This window comes from Teleopsis dalmanni, unplaced genomic scaffold, assembly GCF_002237135.1.
Source record: "Teleopsis dalmanni isolate 2A unplaced genomic scaffold, ASM223713v2 unscaffolded_contig_1332, whole genome shotgun sequence".
Lineage (NCBI taxonomy): Eukaryota > Metazoa > Arthropoda > Insecta > Diptera > Diopsidae > Teleopsis > Teleopsis dalmanni.
The window spans coordinates 797-9,502 of NW_024032714.1; the positions used below are offsets into that span (position 1 = coordinate 797).

The 8,706-nt window shown below is 27.2% G+C and overlaps 2 long non-coding RNA genes across 3 annotated transcripts; both read left to right on the forward strand.

Annotated features, from left to right (window-relative positions):
- Window positions 1–432: 432 nt before the first annotated feature.
- Window positions 433–2,794, forward strand: LOC119664032. Of its 2 annotated transcripts, XR_005251102.1 has the most exons (3): window positions 433–674; window positions 2,152–2,647; window positions 2,708–2,794. It is a non-coding gene; the product is annotated as an uncharacterized LOC119664032 (long non-coding RNA). The 2 variants fall into 2 exon arrangements; XR_005251101.1 differs by having other exon boundaries at window positions 2,152–2,794.
- Window positions 2,795–6,049: 3,255 nt separating this feature from the next.
- Window positions 6,050–8,252, forward strand: LOC119664033. The gene is made up of 3 exons (XR_005251103.1): window positions 6,050–6,137; window positions 7,610–8,105; window positions 8,166–8,252. It is a non-coding gene; the product is annotated as an uncharacterized LOC119664033 (long non-coding RNA).
- Window positions 8,253–8,706: the final 454 nt, after the last annotated feature.

Here is an 8,706-nt window from a genome sequence, read left to right on the forward strand (position 1 = left end):
TTTATAGTCTGTAAATAAACAGTTTTAAAATGCCTTATTTTAATTTCTGTTTGAAGTCTAGCACTAAATCCATTTTAATTTACATAATCCTAACCTCATATAAGAAAAAATTTTACAACATTTTGTTCTAAAAGCCTAATGTGGAAGTTGTTTGTCCGAATATTATTATGTACAATATACACTATTAAACATGTCATTTCAATATCAAAGAACATATTTATTGCCACCACTGTAAATGACAGTTGTCAAATGACAAATAAAAAACAAATAAAGTAAATGGGAGAAATTACTTAAATTTAAAAGTAAAGTAAATTATTTATAATCTAACAATATCAACTTACAATGAATTTATAAGATAAATTGACAATGTAAATTTAAAATGAAATCAGTTGCACTTAACAACAAAACTGATCTAAAAGTTAAATAAAATTAATCAGTAACAATTAAAAAGATTAATACGACGTACATATATCATTTGAAAGAAATTATTACTGGAAAAATTAAACAAGTGGCAGAGAGATGAATCGATTTTTGGTGATTATATAGTTGGCATCTTGGAGAGTGATGAAATCCATGAGGAAAAAGCACGAAAAATATAACCTGTTAACAAGGCACTCCAATATACAGAGGAAGAGCGTCAGATACGTAAACAAATATTAGCACATTACTCAAAGGTGATACCAACAAAATATTTAAATTGTGAAATTATTGAGAAAGTAGGATTATAATATGTAAAAAAGGCACAAAATTCTAATAGTTGACGTATTGATTGTATAGTGATTTGAAAGATTAATAACCTCCATTACGAATATTGAAACTCCAGCAAGAAAATTCCAGCAATATTAGTCTATAAATTTCATTGTTAACTATAATCGTCAGTTGATTAAGTTTATTTATAAGAAATTAACAAATAAAAGTGTTAACTGAAATAGGCCAACGATTCTATTGTATTATCTGTTGTTGTTGCTACTGCTGTAACCAAATGCCCATTTCACAGCAAACACACAAAAGGTTGACAAGACTTGGTATATGGAATGAGATGAGGAAGAAAGTATAAAAACACGATGTAGGTACCGGTATGAAAGTTGTATTTAACATGGGTCCAGGTGAAATACCTACACTTGTCTATAGCAGTTTTGTAACTTCAAAATATCTTGATATTATTAATAAATTTAAATTTTGTTATTACTAGAGAGCACCTAGTCTAAGTTTAATAAGAATTAAACTGTTTTTATATTTTTCACATATATGTAAGTTTTGTGTAATATAGTAAAGTTAGTACCTTTTAGGTAGTAAAAAGATATCGGAAAACATATTCCCTATGAGTTGAATAATATAAAACCTTATTTGAATAATCCGATATTATCCAACATAACATATCTGCTTCAACATAAAAGAGTCTGTCCGTTTTCGAGGGATAGAAATGAGAACATTTGTAAAAATATTCAAAGTCAGTTCTTTATCAATTCAAATACTGAAAAACAACGGAAGAACTGACAATATGATATATATTAATATTAATATATTTTCTATATTTCACCCTTAAGTTCCTCTGGAATGAATCACATACCATATTTACTTAACATGAACCTCTGCCAAACAAATTGGTGTTATGCGAGTACCACACTGTCTACATATTCTATTATTGAAGTTTTTACTTCATTATAAACTCAATTAATGATCAGCGATAAGAATAATTTCTAAACAAAATGAATAGTTCTGTGTCAATCGCAGAACTATAAGTATAATAGTGTAAAAGTATAATATATGCATATGTTTACGGTTATATGAACTCAAATTGAAAATATATAATTTCAATCATTATCACAAAGTATATACCGAATTAGTCTTGTTAAATAATAAAAATAATGTAGCTCATTATTTATTATTTAAATGAATAATAAATGAATACTGAGCACAAATAGTGCTCTAAACAATATAAGAAATAGGTGTGAAAACAGTCTAATGTGTATACTATAAAGATTCTATCTCTTTATATTATTTACCCTCCTTTTTATTCACCTAAGCTACTACCTAGCCACACCTAAGTATCTATATAAAATCATGATTGTAATAATTTCATTAACTAATTAAACTCAAACTAATTTTTAATTAAAAAGAAGTCAATAAAATATTAATTTATACTTATAGGTAATGCTGCTTGTAAATCCTACCAAAGCTGTTACTGTACCATATACAATTTGGAATATCATGACATCACGCGGCTTATTGCTTATTGCTTACAGCTGATTAGGTCTATTAAATTATGCTATATGGAGTCAATGTCGTCACTAAAATACTAGACCTGTCGGATTCTGTATCTGATGTTTTTTTTCGCATTTCATACGAATTACTAGTGCGATGGATGTTAAAAAACTCATTGATGAAATCGAAATTTATTTGACAAAATGTATGCGATAAAAAGAAGGAAATTATTTTTAATCCATTTAAATGTGGGCTTAAAATTTCGAATTTAGATAAAAAAAGACTTAAATGGAACGTATTATTAACGGGAAGTTTAACCAAATATGCACCTATCCAAGAAGAAATGTTTATGCAAGGCGAATATATGTTACAACCTCTCTAATGACAAATGAAGAGTGATTGTGAAAATAAAAAAGAACAATTTAATTTACAAAGGAAAAATGTACCTATATTTGTATTTTAAAATTTATATACAATATAAGAATATTTATGTCCCATTTAGATATAACTGAACGACATTACTGAGGATATTTTCTTAATAAAATAGAATACTAGAACAAGGAAAGTCACCAATGTTGCAAATTTTATTGTCCATTAAACTAGGGTTCTATCAATTCTGGAAAATAGTTTCATCGCTTATTATGGATTGTAGAAAATAAAAATCTTTTCTATTATAAAAAGTATAACCGAATGTGAAGCAATTTTTCGTTAAATACATATGGTATTTTGAAGTTATCCTTTAATTTTTAATTGAACACTTTATTTATAAGTTTCTTATAAAATTGAGCGATTCTCCAAAATTAAACGAATGTAGATTTAAAGATAATTACGACGAAAATTACGAAGAAAACTGTTTTGCTAATGCAAAGGTTTTTAAATAGTACCAAATTATAAGAAAAATATTTTGTTTTTAAATTGATTATTAATTATTTTATAATTGAAATCATGACATAACAATTAAAAAATTATAAAATGTAACTGACAGGTTTCGAACAGTAGTGAATTGTAAAAACGAAATTTTTAGTTAATTGAATTTTTAGCTGACCATACAGCTGTTTCGAGTAATGGCTGTTTCTAGCGAATACCCCATCCTTGTAAATATTTCCTTCTCCTTCCTTCTCATTTTCCCTTCCTCCTCAATGCATTAGGCAAATCTGCTACACAGATGATTGTCTCATCTGCATGAGGTCCAACTTCCCCAGTTGAAACTACATTGAGCTTAACAATTACCTTAGGACTCACTCTGTTTACTACGTTACTACGGTAAGTGGAAGATTAAGATCAATGCCCTAAGAGGTTCCGTCTTCACGACAGCCCTTATGGGCCAGTGTGCTGATCGCGTTTGGAACATTAAAACCTCGGAATAAACTGTCGTATAAAAGGTGTGTTTTGGATACTGTCAAGATATCGGAAAATATAAGTCCGAGTGCAGTGCTGTTCGAAGACTTTTATGATTTTTATATGTGCGGGAGAAATTTTTTTGTACCTGTGGAGATTTTTTTTATTTTTGTAAATTTTCGTGAATTTAAAATTGTGAATGAAAGGTACTGAAGGAGATTAAATAAAAAGATTCAAGATTTTTAACAATTAAAAACAATACATATCCTTGTTTAAATAGTGATAATAAATTAACATATCAATGAAATACGTGTGATGAAATTAATCGAGCATAGGTGTTCCAACACTCATTTATAATAATTCCAACAATCATCTGCAATATTAAAAAGTTGGACTATATGAATAACGGCAGCTTTATACATCGTTAAAATAATGAAATACCGAGACGGTGGACAGGTATTTAAAAAGTGACGGAGAAGATAACCGAGTCCACATTTGAAAAGATCTTATAAGCAGTACAATTCCTACATATTTTATTATTATATTAAAAAAAATTTGATTTTAAATTTAAAATTTATAAGAAAAATTTTGTTTTGAGGACATTTGAGGAAATCTTGAACACAATAATACGAATCAATTAAAAATTTATGCATATATATATATATATAATTTAGTTAAACATAAATTAAGAAAAGAAATTTAAATAATTAAAAACATATTTTTTTGTTATGATATAAAACAATTTATTTTATAAATAAGTGGTAATTAAAGTGAATTTAAAAGCAAATGTTGTTTTAATCAATATCGGTAAATGAAATAAGTGCATATTATTTTTATACAATGTAAAAGTTTAAGCAAAATAATTACATAGAAATTACAAAAATTATTGAAAAACCTTAAAAGAAATTAATTTATATACCATATATATGGTATATAAATGATATATAATGGTTAAAAATACATATAAAAGCACCACAACATCAAAGAAAATTTCCATAAACTCAAATAATTTAGAGTTTCATTTGTTTCAAATACATTTTTTTTCTTAAAAGTTTCAACCAAAAACAAAGAACATACATATATATCTCGAAAAGACAGATTCTTTCCATATGGGCGAAAGAGATTGCAGACCAAATAGTGAAAGGCGTACGTGAATAAGGCGCGAATTAGCTGTTTATAGCAAAGCAGCTTAACTTTGCAGTTGAGCTGGTTGTATAATTATTTATATTTTTAACGTCTAATCAATGAAATAAATGGAATTGTCTAAGCGGCTTGTTATGATTGCAGTCACGTCATGGCAATTGTTGTTGCTTTTAATGCAAAATGAAGTGAGATGCTAGTGTCAAATTTTCATTTTGTATTGAAAGCAACAACAGAGTGTTGGAAGGCTTTCCTTCGACACCGTATGGTTCGAAGGTCTGATGCACAAACTATGCCACTTCGGCTTCCTTACAACACTCTGTAGTGTTATCCACCAGTTCCTTTCTAATAGATCCTTCGACAGATAAGTTCGAGGCTACTTCGTAAAACCGAATACGAACAGCACTACTATAGAATACTATTTGTTTCATAAAAAAATGTTTGAAAACCTTTCTGTTTTTAAAGAATCCTTATTATTCCATTAGCAATATATATTATGGACACATAATTAAGAAAATATTGGAAAAAGTGTACATAACCTTCTTAAAATTTATTATATAAAGAAATATTAGGGGTATTCAGGATGTCTGTGCATCCTTGCAAACTCAAATAATCGAGAACACACGTTGTGCATATTAGTCTTGAAAATATTTAGAACAGATGATTTTTGTTTACATATTTATTTGCTTGTAAAATATAACCCAGATTCGATAATTTGGCATATAATAATTTCCACTAATGCCAAAAACAAGTGAAAAGCAGAATGCATTGACATTGTCCGACATTGTTGGACGTAAAGTAAATAAAAAATCAAACAATTGCACAAAATCATAAAATTACAAAATAACAAAATCAAAACAAACTTAACAGTTTCGCTGAAGTATAGAGTCTTGAAAATCAAATATGCAAGAGGTAATTGGTGTTAAAAATATGGTCTTGAATATTGTCTTGCAAATCAAGTGCAGAATTATAAGAAAAGAAATTGTTTTTGTAAAATCAAATAAATTTGTACATGCAACGATGCACAGACATCTTGAATACACCTATTGTACATTTTTTTTTATAGTTTTATAGTCTGTAAATAAACAGTTTTAAGATGCCTTATTTTAATTTCTGTTTGAAGTCTAGCACTAAATCCATTTTAATTTACATAATCCTAACCTCATATAAGAAAAAATTTTACAACATTTTGTTCTAAAAGCCTAATGTGGAAGTTGTTTGTCCGAATATTATTATGTACAATATACACTATTAAACATGTCATTTCAATATCAAAGAACATATTTATTGCCACCACTGTAAATGACAGTTGTCAAATGACAACTAAAAAACAAATAAAGTAAATGGGAGAAATTACTTAAATTTAAAAGTAAAGTAAATTATTTAACAAGGCACTCCAATATACAGAGGAAGAGCGTCAGATACGTAAACAAATATTAGCACATTACTCAAAGGTGATACCAACAAAATATTTAAATTGTGAAATTATTGAGAAAGTAGGATTATAATATGTAAAAAAGGCACAAAGTTCTAATAGTTGACGTATTGATTGTATAGTGATTTGAAAGATTAATAACCTCCATTACGAATATTGAAACTCCAGCAAGAAAATTCCAGCAATATTAGTCTATAAATTTCATTGTTAACTATAATCGTCAGTTGATTAAGTTTAATTAAGATATTAACAAATAAAAGTGTTAACTGAAATAGGCCAACGATTCTATTGTATTATCTGTTGTTGTTGCTACTGCTGTAACCAAATGCCCATTTCACAGCAAACACACAAAAGGTTGACAAGACTTGGTATATGGAATGAGATGAGGAAGAAAGTATAAAAACACGATGTAGGTACCGGTATGAAAGTTGTATTTAACATGGGTCCAGGTGAAATACCTACACTTGTCTATAGCAGTTTTGTAACTTCAAAATATCTTGATATTATTAATAAATTTAAATTTTGTTATTACTAGAGAGCACCTAGTCTAAGTTTAATAAGAATTAAGCTGTTTTTATATTTTTCACATATATGTAAGTTTTGTGTAATATAGTAAAGTTAGTACCTTTTAGGTAGTAAAACGATATCGGAAAACATATTCCCTATGAGTTGAATAATATAAAACTTTATTTGAATAATCCGATATTATCCAACATAACATATCTGCTTCAACATAAAAGAGTTTGTCTGTTTTCGAGGGATAAAAATGAGAACATTTGAAAAAATATTCAAAGTCATTTCTTTATCAATTCAAATACTGAAAAACGGAAGAACTGACAATATGATATATATTAATATTAATATATTTTCTATATTTCACCCTTAAGTTCCTCTGCAATGAATCACATACCATATTTACTTAACATGAACCTCTGCCAAACAAATTGGTGTTATGCGGGTACCACACTTTCTACATATTATATTATTGAAGTTTTTACTTCATTATAAACTCAATTAATGATCAGCGATAAGAATAATTTCTAAACAAAATGAATAGTTCTGTGTCAATCGCAGAACTATAAGTATAATAGTGTAAAAGTATAATATATGCATATGTTTACGGTTATATGAACTCAAATTGAAAATATATAATTTCAATCATTATCACAAAGTATATACCGAATTAGTCTTGTTAAATAATAAAAATAATGTAGCTCATTATTTATTATTTAAATGAATAATAAATGAATACTGAGCACAAATAGTGCTCTAAACAATATAAGAAATAGGTGTGAAAACAGTCTAATGTGTATACTATAAAGATTCTATCTCTTTATATTATTTACCCTCCTTTTTATTCACCTAAGCTACTACCTAGCCACACCTAAGTATCTATATAAAATCATGATTGTAATAATTTCATTAACTAATTAAACTCAAACTAATTTTTAATTAAAAAGAAGTCAATAAAATATTAATTTATACTTATAGGTAATGCTGCTTGTAAATCCTACCAAAGCTGTTACTGTACCATATACAATTTGGAATATCATGACATCACGCGGCTTATTGCTTATTGCTTACAGCTGATTAGGTCTATTAAATTATGCGATATGGAGTCAATGTCGTCACTAAAATACTAGACCTGTCGGATTCTGTATCTGATGGTTTTTTTCGCATTTCATACGAATTACTAGTGCGATGGATGTTAAAAAACTCATTGATGAAATCGAAATTTATTTGACAAAATGTATGCGATAAAAAGAAGGAAATTATTTTTAATCCATTTAAATGTGGGCTTAAAATTTCGAATTTAGATAAAAAAAGACTTAAATGGAAAGTATTATTAACGGGAAGTTTAACCAAATATGCACCTATCCAAGAAGAAATGTTTATGCAAGGCGAATATATGTTACAACCTCTCTAATGACAAATGAAGAGTGATTGTGAAAATAAAAAAGAACAATTTAATTTACAAAGGAAAAATGTACCTATATTTGTATTTTAAAATTTATATACAATATAACAATATTTATGTCCCATTTAGATATAACTGAATGACATTACTGAGGATATTTTCTTAATAAAATAGAATACTAGAACAAGGAAAGTCACCAATGTTGCAAATTTTATTGTCCATTAAACTAGGGTTCTATCAATTCTGGAAAATAGTTTCATCGCTTATTATGGATTGTAGAAAATAAAAATCTTTTCTATTATAAAAAGTATAACCGAATGTGAAGCAATTTTTCGTTAAATACATATGGTATTTTGAAGTTATCCTTTAATTTTTAATTGAACACTTTATTTATAAGTTTCTTATAAAATTGAGCGATTCTCCAAAATTAAACGAATGTAGATTTAAAGATAATTACGACGAAAATTACGAAGAAAACTGTTTTGCTAATGCAAAGGTTTTTAAATAGTACCAAATTATAAGAAAAATATTTTGTTTTTAAATTGATTATTAATTATTTTATAATTGAAATCATGACATAACAATTAAAAAATTATAAAATGTAACTGACAGGTTTCGAACAGTAGTGAATTGTAAAAACGAAATTTTTAGTTAATTGAATTTTTAGCTG